General features: G+C 39.5%; 1 protein-coding gene across 1 annotated transcript in view; it reads right to left on the bottom strand.

Moving 5' to 3' along the window:
* The window catches only part of TJP2 (tight junction protein 2), a 2,224,967-nt gene extending 2,200,637 nt beyond the window's left edge, over positions 1-24,330 (bottom strand). Inside the window, exon 1 of the mRNA XM_044064349.1 lies at positions 23,250-24,330. The gene's annotated coding sequence lies outside the window, so the exon portion shown is untranslated. The remainder of the gene's footprint in view (positions 1-23,249) is intronic.
* Between the last annotated feature and the right edge of the window lie 25 nt (positions 24,331-24,355).

The raw sequence follows: 24,355 nt of genomic DNA, 5'->3' as shown, positions 1-24,355 counted from the left end.
CATAGAATCAACTGTCAGCTGCTTGGACGAGTGGGGCTGGTCTTCAGGTGTAGATAAAATATTGTCCCGCCTCCGGGGGACAGGTTCTACATTGTCCGGGGCCTTCCAGGCATGCTACACAATTAGTTTAACAAAATCACCTGCTGGTGGGATCACCCAGGAAGTAGATGGCCGGGCATGGAAGGCCTGCAGAAACACTGATTCCTCAGAAGAAGGGGTAGAGGATTTTCATTCCCCCCAGTGTTTGAGGATTTCGAGAATGGCTCCAAATAAAACGTTATCTGGGGGAGAACGCGGGGACCCTTCCCCTTCATCACAATCAGTGTCTTCTGTGATAGATTCCTCCGAGGAGTCATGGTGCTTCCTCTTGCACGGTTTCTTCCAGGGTGGCTCTCCAGTGGGATCTTCTGAGGAGGACTCCGGAGAAGGGGTTCCCTTCACAGGGGGTACTGATACTGGTGTCCTAGGGGATGGTTGTGAGCCTTCGGGGTGAAAGGCCCTATCCATCACCTGTACAGCAGGCCCACCCGAGCCCACTTCCAGTTGAGGGGTTACGAGAGAACTGGGAGTCATCGGAACCATAGACAGACTGTGCCAGTGATAAAATAGGTGCCAGATTAGGTACCAAGGTATGGACGGACAGTCCAAGCTCCACTCCGAGAAAGCATCGGCTCCATCGTAGCTGATGCTGCAAGGGTGGTGGGTACCTACAGGGGAGGCACTGCTGTCGGAGCCGAGACAGTATGTACTGAAGCGAGTGCTGGGGGAGGATAAGCAGGGGAAGGATGAGATAGAAGATTCCGAGCCAGGAGGAACGGAAGGTCTAGCTGGAATGGGCAATACCCTAGCTACCAGAAGCTGGTCCACAACCCGCACTAGGTCTAGCTCAGAAAGACTTGTGGTGGATCTAAAAGAGGCTGCAGAAGGGGAATCAGGTCTTTCTAGAAAGGGACTAAACCTCTGCCTCAAGAAAGGGTCATAGGTAGGAGAATATCTTGTCTTTAGCAGATAATTGAATTTAGAGCCGAAGAAGCTCTCGGCACCATGGACGGGGATGGTGCCAAGGTATGTACACAGTCAGTCATCAGAGCCCATGGAGCAGAGGAAACTGTCAGCACTGTGGACAGGGATGGTGCCGAGGCATGAACAGTCATCGGAGCTGATGTAGGAACCAAAGACGGCACCGAAGTCAGTGGTGCTACGGTTGGAACAGAGATAGAAGTGAATACTATGGTCGGCACCAAGGGAGAGGACACAGATCTTGGTGCCAAAGAGGTCTGCGCTGAGGGCGCCGGTGAAGCGCGGAGACGACTCGGTTCCAAAACTGACAGAGATGCAGGAACTGAGTGACTCCGTTTTTCCTTATATTTTTGGTCTTAGGAGGGGGTGAGACCTCCGACCCAGATAGAACCTCCGAGAAAGGTGTCTTGAGTAAACCTTTTAAAATAAAAGTTTATTCTTATGCTCTGCTAGTGTCCAATTAGAAAAACCAGCACAAATGACACAATCAGCTTTCAAATGATCCACACCCAAACAGTAGACACAACGAACATGTGTATCTGAGTTAGGCATCTTACGTCCACACTCGTCACACTGTTTAAAACCCAACTTAGCTTTGTCTGACATGGCAAGTGAAACAATGCTATCCTGTAGAAAAAATTAAGGAAGAAATACCAGTGGAGTTATGTTAAGGAATACAACTAGTAAAAGGGGCCTGTCAAAGACAGGAGAGAGGGACAGTCAAAAGAGGTAAAAAAATTAAATTACCAAGAAAAAGGGCAGGAAATAGGCCTAACTTATAGGCGACAGTGATAAGACTAACTTGACTAAAAATTTTGAAATTCAGAAGAAAAACTGATTTAAAAACAACTAATTACTACTTAGCTTGAGAGAGATGGCTAACACGCCTGACTAGGGGGAGAGGGGCATTGTGGCTAGGTTCTTAGCTGAGAGTTTTTGGCTTGCGTGAGCTGAGAAACGGCCGTATCAGTTCCGAGGATGGAACAGAGGTAACAGTAAAAAATAAATAAAGACTTACAACATCAAATAATTAGCTGTACTTTTACATCAGGTTCTATGGTTCTTTCAAATTGCTACCTTTATTAACTATTTTATTTCACTCCACAGGTCAACACTGGTGAGTTTGGAGATTAAGCCCTGCTTTAGATGAGTCAGCTGAACAGTGTTTGCATTACTGTCAAAATCCTATAGATCTTCTGAGTGCCCTAATGGAAGACAGGGACTACTATATTCATGTTTTGTCACTTTTTTTTGTCCCACGATAATTATTACAAAGAAATAAAATGAGAGACCCCACTGCATGCAGTATTCATTCAAATTTTGCTGTAAAACCAATGCAACAGAAATAATTACTTTTAACAATAAATACTTACGTGCATTTATGGTACAGCTGCTATTCTTCAAGCAAAGTCCTGTATTCTCTATACACAGACAGTCATGCACATTAGTTACGTTATTTATGAACTGGTGAACAAGTCACAGAAGCAAGTCAGACACACATTGCTATTAAACATATCTATATTTTGCCTTTAAAAAGTGGCAAATACACCACTGAAAACCAGCCATATGAACAAGCAACCAATCTTACTCAAGAATCCCTTAAGAACTGGGGGGACCTTCTCAAGATGATCTGCTGCCACAATGAAGTATCTCACACAGCTGTATTACTTTCTTCAGAGAATGTCACTGTAAAATTAAATTAACATTTGGTTCAAATTCCAAACAGTAAATGGAGAACCCCAGGAGGTTAACAGCCACAGAAATCTCTGTAGCACAGTCATGCCAGAACTTAAACTAGTTTAAAGCTTGCACTATTTTCTACATGTAAAACACTAATCCAAGTTGTCGCTTCTAAAATACCCCAACTGAACAAATTTGTAAAGCATGCTGCAGATGTAGCTGCAGCTCTAGCAGAAAGAGCTTAACTGGACCTTGTACGTCTTGCAATTATCACAACATGAGGAAATGCAATGGTCCAGCCTTTTTAATAAGGTCAGTTTTGATAAAGGCAGACCATCAACTCCTAGGGCCACTTTTTTTTTTAAAGTTCCAAAGTGGACAACTAGTGGGTGCAACCAAACACATTACAGGTATGGCCATAACTACACCACAATACCCTATCAGGCAGACTATATGGCATCCACCGATGAAAATAAGCAACTTAAACTGGCGATAGCCTCAAAAAACAAAGGATTCTAGATGGTATTTGATGTATTTTTGAAAGGGGGGGGGGGGTCAGCCTTTTGTTTCATGTATGCAATGTACTTGTCACATGACTTCTGATGACCACTGTTTGATCATACTTTGGAATAATACACTGTTAATTTTGTTTTGTAATAGGACTCCTAACATACACAATCCAAAAGGTACACACTACGCAAATGACCCAATATTTTCCAGTAAAGTCTATCTGCAACTAGCAAACGGACTAAAATAAAACAATACTATAAAGTACAGTTACCTAGCAAATTCATCTGAAAAATGTACATTGATTAACAGGAGGAAGCAGTTTAGAAAAACCAAGAAAAAGAAAACATGCTAAATAAAAGTTCTGGCCCCAGCCATGTCACACACTCTCTTCTGCTGCATAGCAGCATAGCCACTAAAGTAAAAATATCAGGACAGAGGTACATCCTGCATACCTTAAAAACAATTCTCTGTGGGAAGTAATACAGACAGCAAAGGTAAGAAAATCACAAAGTGTGGCTGTGGTATAATTATGACCATATATGGTACCAGTAGTTCACAAAAGGAAAAATTCTTTCTGACCCGCAGTCAAAGCATACCTTCAACTGTACAGAATTTCACAGAATGTCCAGATTTTTGACTCATTTATTTACTCATTTTATTTATTTACTTAACATTTGTTTACTGGAAAAGTCTGACTTGGAATGAGGCAATTTTCAGCGGTGGCCTGTGGAGAAACGCTCCAGACACATGTCTTTGTAACGTGGGAGGAAACCCACACAAACACAAGGAGGACATGCAGAGATGGTAGAGACGAGACAGAAGGCACCCCAGCCAAGAATTGAATACATATACACACACACTTTTCTGGAAAATTATTTTCTTTAAACTCACTGACATAGGTATACACATTAACATTGAAAATAAATAAACCAAAGTAACATTTTTCCCACAATCAAGCTAAGCAATGGTTTAAATAGCTTGGTAAGGTTCTGTAAAGGGAACTGTAAAACCAAAATGGTTGTTTATTTAGCTATATGTAAAGCATGTTGTGCATTTTTTATAGGAAAAACAGAAAGGTCTTTAAAAAAGCGTATGTATGAACACCAATATGACATTAAAACAGGCAAAGTTACTAACGCTTTATACAAGCATGGTTCAGTCTGTCCGTTTTTTAATGGTTACAGGTTTGGCATTATAGATTTAGTAAAAGAAAACAACTTCAGGGGAAGGGGTAATTTTAAAACTCTTCTGCTCAATAAAGAGCTTAAATGGCAACTCAGGCTGAGGGCAAACATACCACCAGGTTTAAACGAATACATAAGCATTAAATCTATTTTAACAGCAAGAGCTGATTGTATTCAATGAACAACAGCATGCAATATACAGTGGAGTTCATGTTTTTATAACAATATATTAACATTTTAAAAGAATTTTAACACTTGGTTGTTTATTATGTGTATTTTATTACGCACAAATAAGATTTTTGGAATTCTACAAACAGCATTGTATAATACATATATTTATATAACATTTTTTAATTGGAAGTGGATTTTAGACTGTCTTTTTAAAAATTAACAAGGAAGGTTACTGTTTAATTTAATTGATTGTTAATTATTGTATTAAGTGACCTGTATATAATCAGGTTTTTGGCACCAGTGCTTTTATCTGAAGTCGTCTGTGTCTCAGACGAAAGCGCTCATGTATTCAGCTTTATCAAGTTATTAAAATTGACTGTTGCACTTTATTTTGGTACTGCACTCTTGTTCGCTTTTGGAGTTGTTATTGGTTCTATTTTGTTTATTTTACTGGAATATACAAATAGATGTCTGGCTGGGAGAGTTTATCTATTATGCCCAAGTGGGGAACAGTGTTGAAGGCTTTGGCTAGGTCAAGGTAGGCAGTGTGTATCATCTTCCCCTTGTCCATGGCTTTGGTGACTGTTTTGACGAAAATCGACAAATTTACCAGGCATGATCTCCCTTTGACAAAACCAAACTGTGTAGGGTCAAGTGTTTGGAGGTTGCCAATGTCCTTATTTACAAGGTCCATAATAATGTGTTCTATGGCCTTGCAGATCAGGCTAGTTAGGCTGATGGGCTTATAACTGCCTGGGTTGGTGGATGCTCCACCTTTGTGTAGAGGGATGACAGTGGCTGTCCTCCATTTGGCTGGGGCAAAGCCGCTGCTCAGGCTTTGGTTGAACAGGGTGCCTAATGGTGCTGAAAGCTCATGCCAGAGTTCATGTAGGACACAGCTATGGATGTGGTCAGGTCCCATGGAGGCTGTATTTTTTGCCTTTGAGAGGGCATTAAAGACCTGCTCCCTGATGATGAGGGGAGGGGGGCAGGTACTGGGAATGTCCTGGTTTACTGATGGGGGGGTGAAGTTTTCACTGAACTTGTCTGCCAGCAGGTTGGCTATATATATATATATATATATATATATATATATATATATATATATATATATATATATATACATATATACATACATACATACGAAGTTTGTGTATATGGTGTTGCTGACGACCAGTTCAGAGCAGATTTGGGTGTTACCTTTGAGACTGCAGCTGTATGTGAAGAAGGCCTTGTGATTATCTGGATGTGGCCAATTTGGACTCTAAGTTAGCCTTCGAGGATTTCACCAGTGACCTTATTTGCTTGTTCAGAAAAGGAGAGATTGCTTCCAACTTGCCACCTGCTCTTTCGTGGTCCTGGACAGCAATTTTTTTTTCTTTTATTATAGAGTCTGTTTATTGCTGCTGCCCACCAGACAGGTTTACTCTTCCTTGAGGAAGATGATTTGGTCCTGTCAGATACTGCTGAGTCCATGCAGCTATGGAGGTGCTCATATAGTTTTTTGGTGTCGGCTTGAACATTAGTGCTAATTCCAACTGAAGGGACAGTGGCTGTGAAGCAGCTTACACCTGCTCTGAGGAGGTTGTAGTCAGCTTTGGAAAAGTTTTTTTTTCTTTGACCCTGGCAAGGGGGGAGCAGGGGAGATGGTGACTTTGAAGGTGATCACTTTATGGTTGGATCTTACCAAGAAGGATGACACTGTAGGGGTCCAACAGTGGCTACTCATGTTTGTTAGTACTAGGTTCAGGATGTTTTCACCTCTCATGGGGGTGTCAACCTGCTGATCCAATGCATTGGCAAAGTCAAGGAATCTCTGGGAATTTGTGTTTGGGCTAAAATAGGTCTTCCATTCTATGGTTGGGTAGTTACAAGTCTCCCAGGTCAGGGTAGAAGGTTGAATCGTGATGGATTCAATTAAGTCCATAGAGGTGGCGTGGGCGACTGGAGTCATGGTTGGGGGTCTGTAGCTAGCTATGACTTGAACAGGTGTTTTGTCAGCAGTAAACTGCACATGGAATGTCTCCTGTGCATCATACTGTTTGACCAGCCTGGAGGTGTGTATGTCTTCGATAAATATTGAAATTCCACCTCCTTTGGCTTTGTAACCCTATGTTTGGGGTCTGAAATTATGGTAGGACAAGTAACCTGGTAAGACTGAGGTGCTCTCCACAGCTTTGAACCAGGTTTCAGTGGCTACACAAAATGTCAGCATCTTGTAGAGCAAGGAATGCTTGCAATGAGTACAGTTTCATGTTAAGACTCCTAGCGTTTAGCAGCATGACCTTTAAATTTCGTTTAGAAGAATTTTTTACTTTGGTAATTTTGTCAAGACTTTGCCTAAAATTGGCACTACAGGGGAGGCAAGTGCCTTTACAGGAAGCCTGAAGCGCAGGGGAGACAGATGAGGGCCATCTCCTGCAAAGCACCGTGGTCTGTCAATCACGTCCTCCCACGCTGTCTAGCACTGGATCCTCTTGGAATGATACCAGAATCTAAGCCAATTGTTAAAGTCAATAATTTTCTGTTTGTATTGAGGCATCATTTTAGGTATCGGTAGGATGCTGCTTAAGGCTAGGGACATACCTGCCTGGGACACACATTCAGAAAGCTCAATCATGTCTCTTTTCATATAGCCCACAGAGGTACATCTCAAGTCATTCACAAAAACATGGACTATGGCAGAGTCATAACAGTAACTGTTGTTGACAGACTTGAGTGTGTGCATGATATGGCGGATTCTAGCACCGGACAAGCAACTTACTGTGATTTTCTCCTTGTCTAGCCTGGTGAGGGGCACATCTGTGAGTCTTACAAGAAAGTCTCCTATGACTAGTATGTTGGGTTTGTGGCTGGGCCTCACAGGCTATGAGAGACAGGCGTGGTACTGTGTGTGGTGCTTGATGCAGTGAGTTGTGATGTGCGTGCATGTTTTTGCCTTGGAGATCTCTTTTGTTTAGGTATGTTTTTGAAAACTTCTGCATATGTGGGAGTATGTTGTACAGGTGTGGGTGGTGTTACGGTTTGTAGTGCTTGTGCAGGCAACCTTTTCAGTGCCAGATGTACTGGCTTGTGATTGAGACAGCAAGGATTCTACATTAACGTAATTGCATCTCTCACATAAGTGTTCCTAGGTGATAGTAGTAGAGGGCTGTCCATGTACATGAGGCAGTTGCTACACTGTCTCAGGATGCCCACGTCAACCAAACTAGCTAGAGAAACCATAGGAAATTGTTCGTCCTTGGTTGTCAGAATCTGTGGAAGAGAGAGCAAGGACAGTAGAGTGGGTACTATCAGAGTAGAGTACCTCTAGGTGCGAGTAGGGCTGGATAAAATCAATACAGTAGCTCCAAGGGAGGTCCTCACTTACACAGGAGTTCTGGTAAGGGAAAAATGCAGCTGAGATTCCTCGCAAAGGGTTAAAACAGAGCAGCAAAGGTGCACAACACTCAAACTCGCACAAACATGGGGTTTGAATACCACAGAAATGAAAGTAAAATTTAAAAAAATGGAACTGACCAATGAACCCTTGCTCCTGAGCTCTTAGCTAAACACCCTATGCCAGACCAGTTCCAACCAGTTCATTTACTCCCACTAAGTGCAGGAAGGCCCCAGCCAAAACAAGATGGTGCAGCAGGAAACACAGGAAACACAGGAACCACACAAACAGATCTGGATACAGCAAAACCTGTAACCAGACTATGCTAAAGATATTTAAACTCATCTACCCCAGAACTTCCGATCCTACTGGCACCAGCTACAAACTTTTTTTTTTCATCCAGTCTTTCTGCTGCCTTTGTTATATAGGTAAGCCACAACATCAATCCTACCTCCTCCACCTTCCAACTTCTATTTTCTAACAAATGAGCACTCTAATATTACAAGGTTCTTTAGTTTTTCTGTTAGGCCAATACCATGCATGTAGGGAAACCCCAAAAGTTATATAATGGCAACCTTTATTCAGTATCAAAGAGCTTAACAAAGTCAAGACACTATATGAATAAAATAAAGAAAACCAAAGCTATTAAGAACTGATTTTTTCTACAGAACTAGGCTGACAAAACACATGTAGTCCACAAGACTAGTGGAACTAACTCATCAACATTTGTTAACCTTCATCTTCCAAGATGGCTGCACATTGAGTTAACAGCTTAATTCTGGCTCTCCCAGTTTTGAAACCATAAGCTTAGCAGAGAAAGCCAGCGGACCTAGACTTTTGGGTAAATTTCAGTAACTGACTAGTAAGAGCACTGCCTGGATGCCAGTGTAAAAGAAATATAAAGGACCTGGAGAAAAATCAGCTACAAAAGGTGAGGAAAAACAGATTGAAAGCTGGAAGAAGTACTGCAGTTGTTCAGCAAGAAGCAGTCCAAGTTCTAGGCATGATGTCCAGTAACCTAGAGGAAAGTATAAAGCAGCTTCACACAGACCTGGTTAAAATAAACAAAACACTGATGGAGTATATCAACTCAAACAACAAAAAGATAAATGCAAGAAGCTTTAAACAGATATTCAGATAAGGTGACAGAACTGCAAAACTCAGAGGCTGAAATGAAAAGGCTGGCTGAATGAGATTGCACAAGAAAATGTTTAAAAAAATAATAGAATTAGAGGACAGAACACAGAGGGAAAAGCCTGAGATTTTCTGCTGTATCAGAGAAGCTGGAAGGAACAGGCTATACTACATTTTATGAAAGCACAAATAAGCAACTGGATTGGTATTCCACAACAAGAATTGTTAACTGAAAGGGTAGATAGTGTGTATGTTACAAATCTGGTTACTAGAAAACAACCTACCCCTTTAATAGTAAAGATGCAGTATTATCAGCAGAAACAGTTGATTTTGACAAAACTGTGGCAGAAGGACAAATTACTAAAAGTGAGAGACAGCAGAATGTTGTGAAGAATGACTACTCAATGTACGCCAGACACAAGAGAAGTAAATATATTTCATTATTTAGGGAATGTGGAGAAGCAGGTGTGAGTTTCAAACCACTGTACCCAGCCATCTTCAAAATATTTCTTCCCTGGAGGAACACAAATCATTTTTGATTAAGCACATGCCAAGGAGTTAATACAAAAGTTTGTCCAACAAAGGATGAGCTGCAAAACAGGAGGAGGTTCTGCTTTGTGTCCTTCTGGTGATAAGGACTACACAGAGACTGAGCCCATGAAATCTTTTCAACCGTTTCAACATAAATGCCTGAGAGAAAGAAGAAAAGATAAAACATAAAAGTAGACCAGAAGAATAGAGAATATGTTGGAAATGAAACGGATACAAGATTTGGGGGATGGTGATAAACAGGAATAAAGCTAGTAACTTGGAAATTGACAAATGTGGAGTGATAAAGCAATAATTATATTTGTAAAACATGACAGAACAAGAAAATTTGAAAAATATTGGACATCCTTGGACTTTATTAAATTTGTAGAGGACTTTAAAGCCATATGCGATGCCTCAGGTTAATGCTTGGAGAATAAAATCAGTTAACTTGGAAAATGACAAAGGTAGGATTACAAAACAATAATTATACTTGTGAAAGATGGCAGAACAAGAGGATTTGGAAATATTGAATTTTCATGGACTTTGTTGAACTTGTAGAGGGCTCTAAAGCATATGCTCTACTTCATGTCATTAGTCTTCTCAAAAATACTTTGGAGAGGGGAAGAGGAGGGAGACTTTAAGCAAATTTATTTTTCTTAATGGTACTACTTTAATGGTGGACAACTTTCTTTGCAAGTCAAAAGTTTTTCAGTTACTTTTAAATGTAATGGGGATACGAATATAAACAGGTGCTTTTGATTTTTTTACTTTTTCTCCCTTCTCTCTTTTGCAATGCCTCCGTTTCTTAAAGCTGAACAAGGAAATGTAAAAAAAAATAATAATAATAAAAGGGAGAGAGGAACAGTCTGGTTAAGACAGCATGACAAAAAAGCATTCAAGTGTTTCCTCAGCTATGAGAGCTATAAGACAACTCGCTAAAACCACAGACTGTACCATGCATATAAGCATGAATGAACTTTCTTTCTGGTTAACTCTTGTCTGTCTGTGCGACTATCAGTTTAGAACTTTTGTGCTTATCAGGAAGGTAAACTTTACATTTTAAAGAAGATGTATATAGTTTTGTGTGATATTAAGTTAATGGGTTTTAGGGTGTATTGGATGTTGTTTGCTTTTTTGTTTGAGGGTTTTCAATAAAACCAAAAGTCTTGTAAGATGTGACATAGGCTCAAATGGATATGACAAGAAACAACTGTATAAAAGGCCAAGTTGCCAAGCAATATATGCATGTAACATAGAAGTTGGAACTAAACATTTACCAAATAAGTAGTTATAAATAAAAGGTGGTAACAATAACTATATAAGAAAATGAAGCTTTCTGTAATGTTTTTAAACCTGAATGGTCTCACAGACAAATACAAAAGAAAAGAGCAGTGAAATACATTAAAAATGTAGAGTGCAAATAGCTATGCTACAGGAGGCATACCTGGAAAGAACTGAACAAGTGAATTTGACAAACAAAAGTTTCAGGGTGGTTATTCAGTGGAATACCTGAGGCAAAGGAAAAGAGGAGGAGTAAAACATATTCATTGCAAGTGGAGCTCCAACAGTGATAAAGGAGGGAAAAAAATGATAATGGTAGATTGGTAGTACTAAGAGGCTACTGGAAAGAGAGAAGGATTACACTGGCATATATTTATATTCCACCTAAAACTGCTATAATGGAGGTTAAGAAAATTCTGCGAGAAATAATCAGCTTTCAGCAAGGAATATCATGTACAGGTGGGGACTGGAATTTGGTTTGCAGCAGTGAAGATTTGTCGAGGGGGCAGGAAGGGAAATACAACACAGAAGGGTAGATATTTGAAGAAATTTATGAAAATTTTTGGCATGGAAAATGTGAATTTACATATTATTCTCCAAGATACAAAAACTGGACTAGACTAGATAGAACCTATACTTCACAGGAACACATGCATTTGATTGTAGGTCTTGAAATGGATCCAATAATTACTTCAGATCATGCACCAATAATAACTAAAATAAAAACACAAAGTAATGAAAACAAAATGGCACAATGGCTCTTTCCCACCTATCTGTTGAAAAGGAAGGACTTTAAGGAATGGGTTTTGTAAATTATTCAAGAGCTATTAGAGAAGATAGACATTTCTTCTAAAATATAGCTGGGGAGTACAATAAAATTAAAGTGGAGTTTAAAACTAGGATGGAAATAAAGGAAAGGGAGATATAGTTAAGTAGTAACAAGAACTACTGAGAAGGACTGACATGTTAAAGTATTTCAAAATAGGGGGAATCCCACAGGACAAGAAGAGGAGCAACTGCAGAATGCTGAACAGAAAATAAGGGATTACTTCAACAATATGCATGAGTTTAGAAAGATCGCTGTCAAGCAACTGCTTTTTGAGAGCACAAAATCTTTAGCACAACTCGGATAACAGAAAGTAGAAAGGGGCGTCACCAAACGTAGGGAGCCATAACAAGGAAGATATGAGAACCTGCAGAAGTACTAGAAATATTTTGGAAATTTTATGAAATTTTGTGTAAAGCAGAGAAATATGAAAATCAAGAAAATGTACAAATTGAAATGTTTATGGAAGAATTAAATATGCCAAGGTTAGAGGTAGATAAGGCTCAATTACTAACAGGATAGGAGGAGATGGGACAGAAATGGTGATGTATAACCAATCTACCGGAAAGTCCACAGGCACAGATGGTATTCCAGTGGAAGTTTGGAAACTAGGAGGGAAAACACCGATAAAAATCTGGAAGGTTTTAACAGTGTGAAGCCTGTGCCCTGGCCCAGCAATCAAGGAGCCTTAATCTTCACCACTAAACACCACATATATATGAGGTCTCATATGAGGAAAGGATAACAAATACGCACAGTAAAGTGCAATTTCTCTTAAGAGCACACAGAGATCACAGTCAGTCGGGGGCTGGTCGCTCCCTTGCTCTTTAGGTCCCCAATAGGACTCCCCACTGGAACAGCTATAGGGTCCAGATCTCAGCCTAGCTGGGCAAGCTAAAACCTCCAGCATCCTCTCTGTCCAACCAGTGCTTCGTGTCCCTGCTGAAGTAGCTGACACACACACACACTTTGAGATAAGAGGTTATACAACCACACAGACACTTCTGGGGAAGGCTGGCACAGGTTCTCCAGCTGTGCCCCTTTTACCCAGACTATATGGTAGTAATTAATGCCACCACCCAGCTAATAATTATCAACTACTCGAAGGCCCTTAAAAGGGTGTCCAATTATTACTGTGCAATATTATTATCCAATTGGTAGATGTGACTAAACAGTCTCAAGGCTTATTAGAGTGACTTGGTACAGGATCCTTAAATACATGCAATACACTCTAGAGCTTAACTTCTCTCTACACAAACCAGCCAAAGTTAAAAGGTTTTAAAATATTTAATAATAAATAATTAAAACCACAAGACAATACTTTCTACTACACAGTCAGTGCTAGTCAAGAGTTCAGAGATCACACAGAAATACTTAAAATAATTCAGTAGTGCAGCTCTGACATCACAGAAAAAAGTCTAAACTTTCTAATTCCTAGCTACTTCTAGGAGAAAACACAGTTCTAACATACTACTTACATAGAGAGAATAAGACAGTGCTGAGTTGGATGTTCAAGATAAAAATGCTTAATGCCTTCTGGTTCTCTCTGTTTAAATTGAAACTGCAGTTCTGATAAAACATTACATCATTTCACACTTTCCTGGTGTTCCCAGGCTGACAAACTGCGTTTACATGCTTTTACACTTAACAGCAATAAAGGACATTTGCACATGTAAATTCTAGTAATTATTCCTTAAGTTAAAAGAATAGGCAGGATGCTTACTCCAGACTCATCGACTCCAAATTTTAACTTCAAAGGAAAAGACAAAGTAATTTTAATTTCAAAGGACCAACAAGAAATGCTTGACTTAGCTTTCTTTACAGCAGAGGGCAATGTTGCCACATTGTTTTAAGTTCAACATTTCAAAACATATTCTTTCATTTAAGAAGCAAGCCTGCATTTCAACATTTCACAGTATTTACAAATGACAGAATTATCTGGCTAGACTGGCATCCTTCACCCATCTCTACCAGTCTTCACAAACAGTATTTTAAAAAGAGAACTACCAACATCCTGGAAGAAAGCAGATGCAGATGTCATCGCTAAAGTGGGTAAAGATTCATCAGATCCAGCTTCATACAGGCCCATTTCAATACAAAACCATGATTATAAAGTGTTTAAGTCTATAATGGCTAAAACGAATGGCAAAAGTGATCTCAAAATTGATAGATATGGACCAATTTGGTTTTGTTGAGGGGAGGCAAACATTTGATAACATTAACAGAACGCTGATGACCCACAAGGAAGTGGAATATAAAAAAATACCACTGTTGTTGGTGGGTCTTGATGCAGAGAAAGCATCTGACAGAGTAAGCTAGGACTTCATGAGCAGGGCAATGGAAGTAGTTGCTTTCCCTGATAAAATTATAAAGGTTGATTAGGAGTATGTATAAGTGGGTGGGGTCCTCTATAATTCCTGCTTGAGTAGGCAGGAGTGTCCTATTTCCCCTTTGTTATTTGCATTACATTTAGAACCTGTGGCAAAGAAAATAAGGGACTCAGAAATTCAAGGCTATAATTTGTATGGTAGTCAAGAAATGCTGGCTCTATAATTTGTATGGTAGTCAAGAAATGCTGGCTCTACTTGATATTTTATATCATACAAAACCAGAAAGGGACATTAAAGTGTTGTCGAACATTTTTTGATGACAGTTTCAAATCTTCTTGAGATACAAAATTAATAAAGCTAAAACAAAGGCACAGTAAATTATGTGCCCATACAAGAACTGGTCCAGCAATATCCATATTTATGGGGCCATAATAAAATAATGGATTTAAGGGTATGGATTAAAAATGATTCTGTTGCGGCAGCTAAGGATATGTGGGAGAAGACTAAACAAAAGATAAAACTGTTAAGTTCCTTTAGTTTTATAAACAGGTCAGGCATATTTTTATCAACCAGAGGAGAAGTTGTGGATAGCAATTAAAAAACAGCGGAAGGATTTTTTATCTGGAAGGTGAGGATGGCAAGGGTCAAGTGGGATAAGCTGATTCTTCCAATAAAACAAGGAGGACTAGGATTACCCGACTTGAAGGGGTATTTCAGAGCAACACAGTTAAGGCTTTTATACATTGCACAAACGGAAAACTATAATTCAAAGGGGAAAGGGATGATGAGGATACAGGGGAGAAACTCAAGAAACAAAGAGACTGGGATTTTGGATGTAGACCCTTAAGGAGAATGATAATCACACAATATTATATTCATAATGTAGCAGAAAAGTATTTTAAGAACTAAGCCAGCACGAGACCGGAAAAGAGATTCTGCCAATAGGGATGACTGCAATTAGGGATAGAGACAACAGGCAAGAGGGAGCTGGAATTTATTGCAGAAAACTGGCAGGGATCCAAGGTATTGGTAGCAAAAAACATAGAAAGGGAAAGGTAATAGAATGGGAAGATGCCAAGAATTTATTTGGACTACAGGTTAGAGATTGCCTACACTCTTGATATCAATCCTTGCTAGGGAGGCAAAGAGAAAGAAATATGGGGTCCTAAACGAAAGACCAGCATTAGTAGAGTTAACAAAATCTAGAACAGAAGCTGCTGTGAAAAAAAGGAATAAATTAGTAGAGCATATAAAATATTGCATGACAACTATAAGAATCAATCAGAGGAGCTAAGAAAGGATTGGGAGGAGAGTTTGGATAAGCAATTCACAAAAAGACAATGAGATGATATATGTACATCTCCCAAACATGCAACAAAGTCTAGAAGATTTAGGATCTTTGCTTGGGCGTGTTCACATAGGTATTTTATTCCCAAAGAAGATCCCAAAGAATTTTTTATCAGGTAGACTGCAAATATTAGCGGTATAAGGGGAAGAAAGAGGTAACTGGAACATAACTTTCTGGAAGTGTAATGAGTTGACAGACTTTAAAGATTCCCTGCAGACTGCTCTGTCAGATACTAGGTGAGCAAACTAGTGCAACTAAGATGATCATTTTGAGCTATGATACAGAATGGGAATTGCCTAGACATAGTAAAGGCTTGCAGAGTTTAACTATGGTGGCTGCCAAAAAATGCAATTATTAGAAAATAGAAATCAAAGTCCAAACCAACTTTACCTGAAGTAGTGAATATAGTAACCGAGATAAAGCAACTGGAATTGGGATCTTTAGAAAAGGATAGGAGCAAAAAATGGGAATTGTGGGGACATTATATGCAAAGAGGAACAAGGTTTAAAAGAAGGCAGTATTTGAAAGATATATGCAATGCTTAACTGACAATGACTGGATATATTATAAAGTAATGTATAATGTTTGTAACTACAGTTGTCTCAATGGGATCTGTGATGTATAATGTTTGTAACTAAAATTGTGTTAATGTGTTTTTTCATTTACACAAATGTAAAGATTGCCCATGTCATACATGAGTATTTAATAAAGATTTTAACAGAAAAAAAAAAAAAAAAACAAGCTTCAAGCTCAAGACAAAAAAAAGCGTGAGAATCCTAGAGAGCTAAAAACAAACACCTTTATGCAAATTACATTTCTCTGTCATGTAACCATACACCACAACAGGAAGAAATTGCCATTCCTCCTTTTGTCTACAATTTGAATTTGTTACCTCCACACATGCTCTATATCACCTACTTGCATTGTCAGTGGCTCAGTAGGCTACACACACGCATTAGATGTTAGGAAAATCAAAAGGTTGAAATTCCTTCACTGGGTGTTTGGATTCATACTTCAATACTGGTACTAAACTGCAGTATTAGGAGTGTGATGCATTCTTGGGGCTCTGTCCTTCACCCAATACATTAAAAAGAGGTCATATCTGCTTAACTGGCAGCAATTCAAGTGTATGTGAAAAATCTCAGAGCAACCACCATAAAGAACTAACAGAGTCCTGGTCAAAACCTGGAGAACAAAAAGTAAATAAAAACAAACAGGCAGAGGTGTTTTTTTTTTTTTCTTTATTTGTTCTATTTTATTAAGCTGTCCAATGCTCCCTCATGGTCTTATCATCAATCAAATTTACCCAATCCTTTTTAAGTATGGGTGTTTGAAATCTAAAAAAAAACTAGTTTTCATATGGGCATTTTTCACAGTATTAATCTGAAGCTAATTATGGGCATTTTTCACAGTTTTAATCTGAAGCTAATTAGTATTTTAGTATTCTTTTGGTAAATGTGGTAAATGGATGAACCAACTATACACAATTGCTGCTTCTTTCAGGGGAGAATGAAGTGCACTGTTCAGTCAAGTTACTTGTTCAAAGCCCCCCTCAACATACAAACATGCACACAGATAGTCTGGCCATTTGTTACCACCCCCCCAACACACACACACGCACACACACACAGTCACAATTTAGGATAGAAGATTAAGGCTATCAGCTGCCAATAGGCTTTATCCTACAGCCAGATGTTTGATTCTCTCAGCCTTTGTTTGGCTACTGCTTGATTCCAAGCAAAACCATTATACACACAGTACCCCTGGTTATCCTGATAAAAAGCAGGCTTGGGCCTAATAATGTGTTTGCACATTAAAAATTAATAAAAACAGAGAGATTAACAGAATCAAACAGGGACTAACAGAATCAATATCAAGAATAAAAGACAAAACTGGCAGCTCAGCTTGCCACATTACCATTTACCAAATGGGAACTTAAATAATTCAGACTGGATTACTGAGTAAGACACTCCCACTCAACATACGTACAAATTCTTCTTTGACCTACTACTTGCTATAGTGCATTCAGCTCTAAACACCAAACTCAGGTACATGTATACGTGACACTAAGAGGAAAGTCTGCAGGGTAACGTGGTGAGGCACGGCAGTTAAATAGGACAATGTAAGAATGGAACAAATGAAAACAGTGCAGCAGAGTTGCATTACATTAACAAGATTTCCACCAGTCAGCAATATGTGTTTGGCAGTCAAGACATTATGACTCAATGCATCTCTCTGCAAACTTATGACATGTATAGCTCTTTTCCTTTAAACCAGGGTTTAAATTTCCTCTGGCTCACCTAAGTTGAGAAGCTAAACCTTTTAATTATGGAATTGATCTAACTCTTTACTTGTTTTACTTAATCTGACCAAAAAGATGCCTTTAAAACATTTTGTAAATGTTCTCCTGAGGGAAGGGGCCTGTAACCCCAATAGGATCTATGGTATAAAAACTAAACTCATAATCTATATTTGTTCTTATTTTTAAGCTAGCATGTTTGTAAAAGTCTGTAATAGAATTTCTGCATTTGTTGTGGCTATATCTAGGATGTTTGTAGAAGTCTGTAAAATTTGTTTTTCCTCACAAATACTTTACTATATGTAACATTATGCTAATGTGTCTATGTTGGAGCTTTTCTCCCCGGGCCTCCACTGAAAATGGACATGTATCCAGTCGGACTATCCCGGTCAACAAATGTAAAATAAATAAAATGTATAGTACTCCATGAGGCCTTTATTAAGATGGCTAAATTGCATTTTTCTATTCATTCATCTGATAACTGAATAGGTACAGCAGTTGTATACTGGACCATATACTGGAACAATCCCTGGTCAGAGAGTGGTTTACGTAATTCAATAGTTTAGTAACAGTAGCACACTTAATGACAAACAAGTGCCCACAAGTAAAGTTTCCACATATGCCATGGTGTAGTTATCTCTTCCCTTGCATTTAAATTTGAGGGCACTACTAAAAAGAGGAAAGTGAGTCAATTCTCAAAGAATCCCAGTATACATAAGGTTTCAAGCTGCAAAACTATGCCCCAGAAAAAATAAAATAAAGTTTAGTGGGAGGAGAGTATGCACAATTAAAAAACAAATAAAATGCTGATCAGGAAATAAATCTGACACTTTTGTGCAGCAAAGTAGTTTTCTTCCAATTAATGGCATTAAATGCAAACGGATTGCATTTTCAACTATAATGAATTCCCCACCCCAACCACATTTTACTAAATGATCATCATGCTTCTTAACTGTTTGGTAAAAATCCACACAATACTCACTATAGTGGATGAAGTGTATCCATGCTCAACCTTTTGACTTGTGATTAAGCTTCACCAAATGTGACTCTTGAACCAGTCCACAAACCAGCACAAATAATTCTCTAGATAATACTCACTATAGTGGATGAAGTGTATCCATGCTCAACCTCATGACTTGTGATTAAGCTTCACCAAATGTGACTCTTGAATCAGTCCACAATCCACTACAAATCATTCCTTAGATACACTTAAAGGCATTCAGACATACCAGATACACAGACAGACTGCAATAGACAGACTGCTAGAAATAGTCAGTAGTGGCCACCAGTTACAGCTCACAACTTAATTACTTGCACACCTATGTCTATTGGTTTCATGGCATGCTACCATTCCTTCTACAACAACATCTGGAAACATTATTTTGTTGAAAGATACTACCAATTTAAACCACTAAAGAACCATATGCAACGAATGCAGGAAGACATACGACGACACATACCTCTAAACCTTCCAGATTTTTTGGCTCATATTTGGCCCATTCCTCATAAAATTTGTGGTTTACTGGCAAATGCTTGAGGACTGAAGTCAATACCTAATGACAGCCATTTGAGTTCCAAGCTTCGTATCTTTCAGAAATTGCAGGTTAATGCAAAAACCTGTTATTCTGGCAAATTTATAAAAACAATATTTAAGACATGTCTCTGGCCTTTGTTTTATTTTGGCTTTGTCCAGATTTCTTGCTCTAAGTAACCTTTTCAAATGCCCAAAGTGGGACATTTTTTTATAGAAATGTAAGATTTTGCAGGACAAAGCATACCCTTGACCAGTGCAGAGGACAGAACAAGCAAGGTGGAGTGAGGGGGGGGGGGTTAAGTTGGAGCATGGCAAGGGCATTCCCATTTTGAAGAAAGATGAGAGAGTAGCTGAGATTTGAAATTTGTCAAAATAAAAGCTTCTTATTGTAGCATTTGTTTATTTTATTTATTTAAGTTTGATGACCGGGGAAGTCCACTGGGGCCAAGAAGAGTCCGTTTTCAGTGGAGGCCTGGGAAGAAAAGCTCCACAATAATTGCAAGTTACATTTCACATATTACAAATGGACATAGTTCATACAGCTAATTAAGCATTTACAGATGAGCTCCATGATATTTGCAACCAGCTTATCACAATGTTACAAAAATGAAAATACATAATTCAATACAGAAATTTCAACATTTACATAAAGTGAATATTTTTGTTATAAACTCAACTGTATGTTTAACATTTCAAAATATACAGCTACTAGCCATTAGTAGGTTAGGAAAATATTATGCACGGAGAGGGTAATAGTATATTTGAGAGTGGAGAGTATAGTACAATAGGTATTAGACATAAAATTAGTTTTTAGTAGGGGAGAGATTGTTTTGGGTGGGATGAAGTAATAGTACAGGTAGTTGGATGAATCAGTGCAAGGTGGAGTGAGGGGGGAGTTTAAGTTGGAGCATGGCAAGGGCATTCCCATTTTGAAGAAAGATGAGAGAGTAGCTGAGATTTGAAATTTGTATGATTAGGTGTGTGGGGAGAGAGTTCCACTGTTTGGCTAAGGAGTGAAACAGCAGTAGATGGCCAGGAGGTCATGCAGGTTTGTGGACCTGAAGGAGATTTTGGTTTCTGGACCTAAGTGAGCAGTTGGGAATGTAAGGTTTTAAGGAATTAGCGAGAGCTGGGCAGTTGGCAGGTTTAAAGATGAGCTTGTGGGCAATGGTGAGTTGTAGGTAACTGAGGTAGTTGGGTAGTTCGAGCCAGTTGAGGGTGAGGAGGGAGTGGCAGTGGTGGGATGAGTTTTTTTTGAATTGGTTGCAAATATGGAGATCTTGTGGTAGCAGTATTCAAATTTGGACCGAAGGCCAAGAAGGTGATTGGTGAAAAGAGGAGCACCATACATAAGGGAGGGGAATAGGAAGGTGGATGCAAGAGTTTGACGGGTAGAGGGGCTTAGGAAGCGGTTGTGCCTCTTAAGGAGACCTAACTTTTGGTGGATTTTCTTGATTGTGAAGTGGACGTAGGTGTCAAATTTTAGTTCTTCATCAATAATGATGCCAAGAAGCTTGGTGTTGGGAACAATTTCAAGGATGGTGTTGTTTTGGCTCTGTATAGTGAATGTGGATGTGTCAATGGAGTTTTTGGTAGGGGAAAAAAAACATTAGTTTGGTTTTACTTGCATTTAGTGCCAGATGGTTAGACTGCATCCAGGTTTCTGTTTTTGAGAAGGCTAGTTGGGTTTTTGCTAGGAGCTCGGAGGGGGAGAAGGCTGAACAGATGATTGTTGAGTCATCTGCATATTGGATGATAGAGGACTCTGGGATGGATTGGTGAAAGTTGTTAATGAATAGGTTGAAGAGAAGATGGCCAAGAACGGAACCTTGTGGCACACCTGTGGGTGTGGAAAGGAAGGGGGAGGTTGAAGTTTTCCATTGGACAGCTTGTTGTCAGTTGGACAAGTAGCTGGAAAACCAGGCAATGGTGGTGGGAGAGAGGTGATGGCTGGAGAGTTGGGATATAAGTAGGGTGTGTGAGATGGTGTCAAAGGCCTTAGACAGATCTAGGAATAGTGTGGCTACAAACTTGCCTGAGTCACGTTCAAGGTTAATGGTTTCAAGAAAAGAAAAGAAGGGCAGTCATGGTGCTGTGGCCAGGGTGGAAGCCGTGTTGAATAGGAGAGAGGAGATTGTTTAGTGTTAGATGTGCTTGTATTGTTTTCGCTAGTATTTTAGAAAGAGGGGAAAGGATGGCAATAGGCCTGAAGTTGGTGGTATCAGTATTTTTGCCACCTTTGTGGAGGGGGATGATGTAAGCATGGCGCCAGACAGAAGGGACATAGGATTCTTGTATGGATCCATTTATAAGAATAGAGATGGGATAGGCAATGCTGCCTGCAGATTGTTTGAGGAAGGTGGGTGGAAGGTTGTCAGGTGCATTGCGACAGGTTTGAGTTTGAGGAGAAGTCTTTTTATAGTGCTTGTGGGGATGGACTTGAGGCAGAAGGTTCATAAGTTAGTACTAGGCTAACTGCCCTTGCAAGCCATTTTAAGCCTAGCCAATTATCCCCTGTGAGATTCAAACCCTGTACCTTGGGTTTGTAAAGCAAACACCTTAACCATTAGGCCAACCTGTGGAGGAAGGTTGATGATTGGGGTGGTGGGAAGGAGGCTGATGGTTTAGCTATGCAATCTATGAAGAATGAGTTGAACTGGCTGGCTGTTTCAAGGTTGGGGTCTGAGCAGGGGTTTTCTTTGTTGCCAGGATTTGTTGAGTGCAATGACTGGAGTTTGGAGTAGCGGTCTTTAATTATTGTTTTTTTGTGTGGAGTTTTGTAGTTGCTTATACTCTAGGAGAGTATTAGGGTTTTTGATATTGTTTCCATTTTTGTCCCTTTGGTGCAAAGCTAGTTTAGTATCTTTTGATAACCATAGGCAGGGTTTGGTTTGAGGCATTTGAGTTACTTATGCAGTTTCTTATACTATTTAAGGGTTCCAGATACAAAACAACTGTTTTGTGCAATTATTAAAGAAAACCTAGATGATGTTTTTTTGTCCTAAAATGCCATGACATTTGCCGTTTTTTTTTTTTTTTTTTGCAGGACACAACTGCCCAAAGGGGGACAGGTGGCAACCCTAACTTTACCAGATTAAAAGGTATGGCTGACACCTAACAAAATTTGGAATTTGGTATTAGTTTTTTTTTTTTAATAGCACAACTATAACACCCAACAGCTCCCCTCCCAGTCATCTAGGAGTGCCTCCTACGTTTTCCGCTGGTGCAGCAGAAATTATCTACGGACAGTAATTTTTTAGGTGAAAACCCTACAATGAAAGTTTAAGTCGTACAACTGCATAATTTATTGTTCCGTTTATAACAGATGTTTAAGGAGCAGAACACGTATTTAGCAATCTTTACCGATAATCATAATTTGATAGCAATATTATTAGAACGTTTCAATATACATACAGCAAGTGCGCCCCCACAATTAGTTTTTTTTTTTTTTTTTTGCAACTGATCACGTCAAACCACTACAGAGCAGTAATCCCATAAATAATGCAGCTCGTGTTACTACTGGTTATTTTTCATGCACAGTGATTTATGCCAATTTATTTAAAATTACAGACAGTGGCAGCGGTGGGATTATACAGAATGACTTCAGATATATTAGATGTTACGCCAATTTGTATTACGAATCAGTACTAGACAGTGCTGTTGCTTGGTGGAGAGGGTAATCTACAAGTAATAAAATGTCAAACATTACCTGAAAGTAAGGGAATCAAGTTGTAGTAGTACTGTACTATGCACCTGCCCTACAAGTAAAAATATATCCAAAGCGTCTCCCCCGCCATTAATTTTCAGAACAGAAGGTGGAAGCAGCAAACACAAAACTAATCCCCTCCCATTTACACCCGCACCAAAGCATGAATGTCTGTGACTTTTCCCTTACAAGAAAAGATTAGGACCAGACAAAAAACACTGAGATTTGCAGTACATGGACCGGATATTGCTTCAACTACACATACTAAGACGTGAAAAGACATTATTACACAGACTAAAAGATGCGTCGTACTTACACAGAAACTGGATAAACACTGTGTTTAGGAAATGGAAACTTCTACCAAACGGGAACAGTTTTCTGCTGCCGCAATCACAAATTCCAGCTTGTGGGCCTTTCCCGAATCCCGGTGAAATAATGTGAAGAAAAATAGACTTCGTAATCCCACTGTTGTTTACCAATAGCAGTGTTGCAGTAACTTGCAGGAAAGTTACAGTATGAGTCAACCACAGACATTCCCAACCCTAGAGCCGCTTCCTGGCTCCTCACGTTTACTGTCCCTCCCTCCTCCGCTGGGAGTATCAGAAGAGAGCCGTAAAACAGGTGAGCACCAGTAAGAGTCTTGTCCGCACGTCGACTGAAACCTGGCTGTAACACTTACTGCCCTCGTGATCAAACTGCAAGGTGATATACAAATAGCCTCAGTGTTTCTTCAGATACCTTCTATGTTTTATTCTTTAACTTCGACACTGATGGGAGTGTGTCCGCGCTATTTACTTTTACTGTGAGGTGGGAAGAAAGAGAGGATTAGGTGCAAATAATATTTTACAGAAAACACACCCGTGATAGGTTTGATCTTGAAAGCACCTATGCTCAAGCGAAACAATAAGTCCCGTCACTGCTTGAAGATCCATGCGACAGCAACTGGTCTGTGGCTACACGGTTTTAGGTCGTGGAATTCTGTTAACTCAACTCATGGATGACTTGTTGGCAGAGCTGTTAATCTTTTACTCAAAGAGATGGGTGACAAATAAATTCACTATCTTAAACGAAGAGGGGTACCTTGGCGTACTCTTCGTACTTTACTGCGTGCAGATTTCTGAGCGTAATTTAGCAATACTGGCTTTTTAAAGATGTATTAACTGCGTAAACGAAGGTCTCCATTAGCAGGTGTAATACCGTCCATTTAGAGAGGATTGCTAACAGTGTTAGCTTTAAATGGAATTGCTGACAATAATGCTGTCTGTTAGGTGCTGTGGGGGTAGAAAACATTTTGAGAGTAGAGGAGGAGACCAAAACTGATAGCCAAAAATCGGGGACAGTTGGGAAGCATGTGTCCATCTTTTTCAGTTGGGCTGGTGGCAGCAGTTAGAGGTTGAGAGTACCAACGGTAGAGAATACCGT

This window comes from Protopterus annectens, chromosome 2.part2, assembly GCF_019279795.1.
Source record: "Protopterus annectens isolate FY-2018-M chromosome 2.part2, PAN1.0, whole genome shotgun sequence".
Lineage (NCBI taxonomy): Eukaryota > Metazoa > Chordata > Ceratodontiformes > Protopteridae > Protopterus > Protopterus annectens.
Note: the sequence above shows the minus strand (reverse complement) of the source record. Positions and strands in the feature narration are given on the sequence as shown.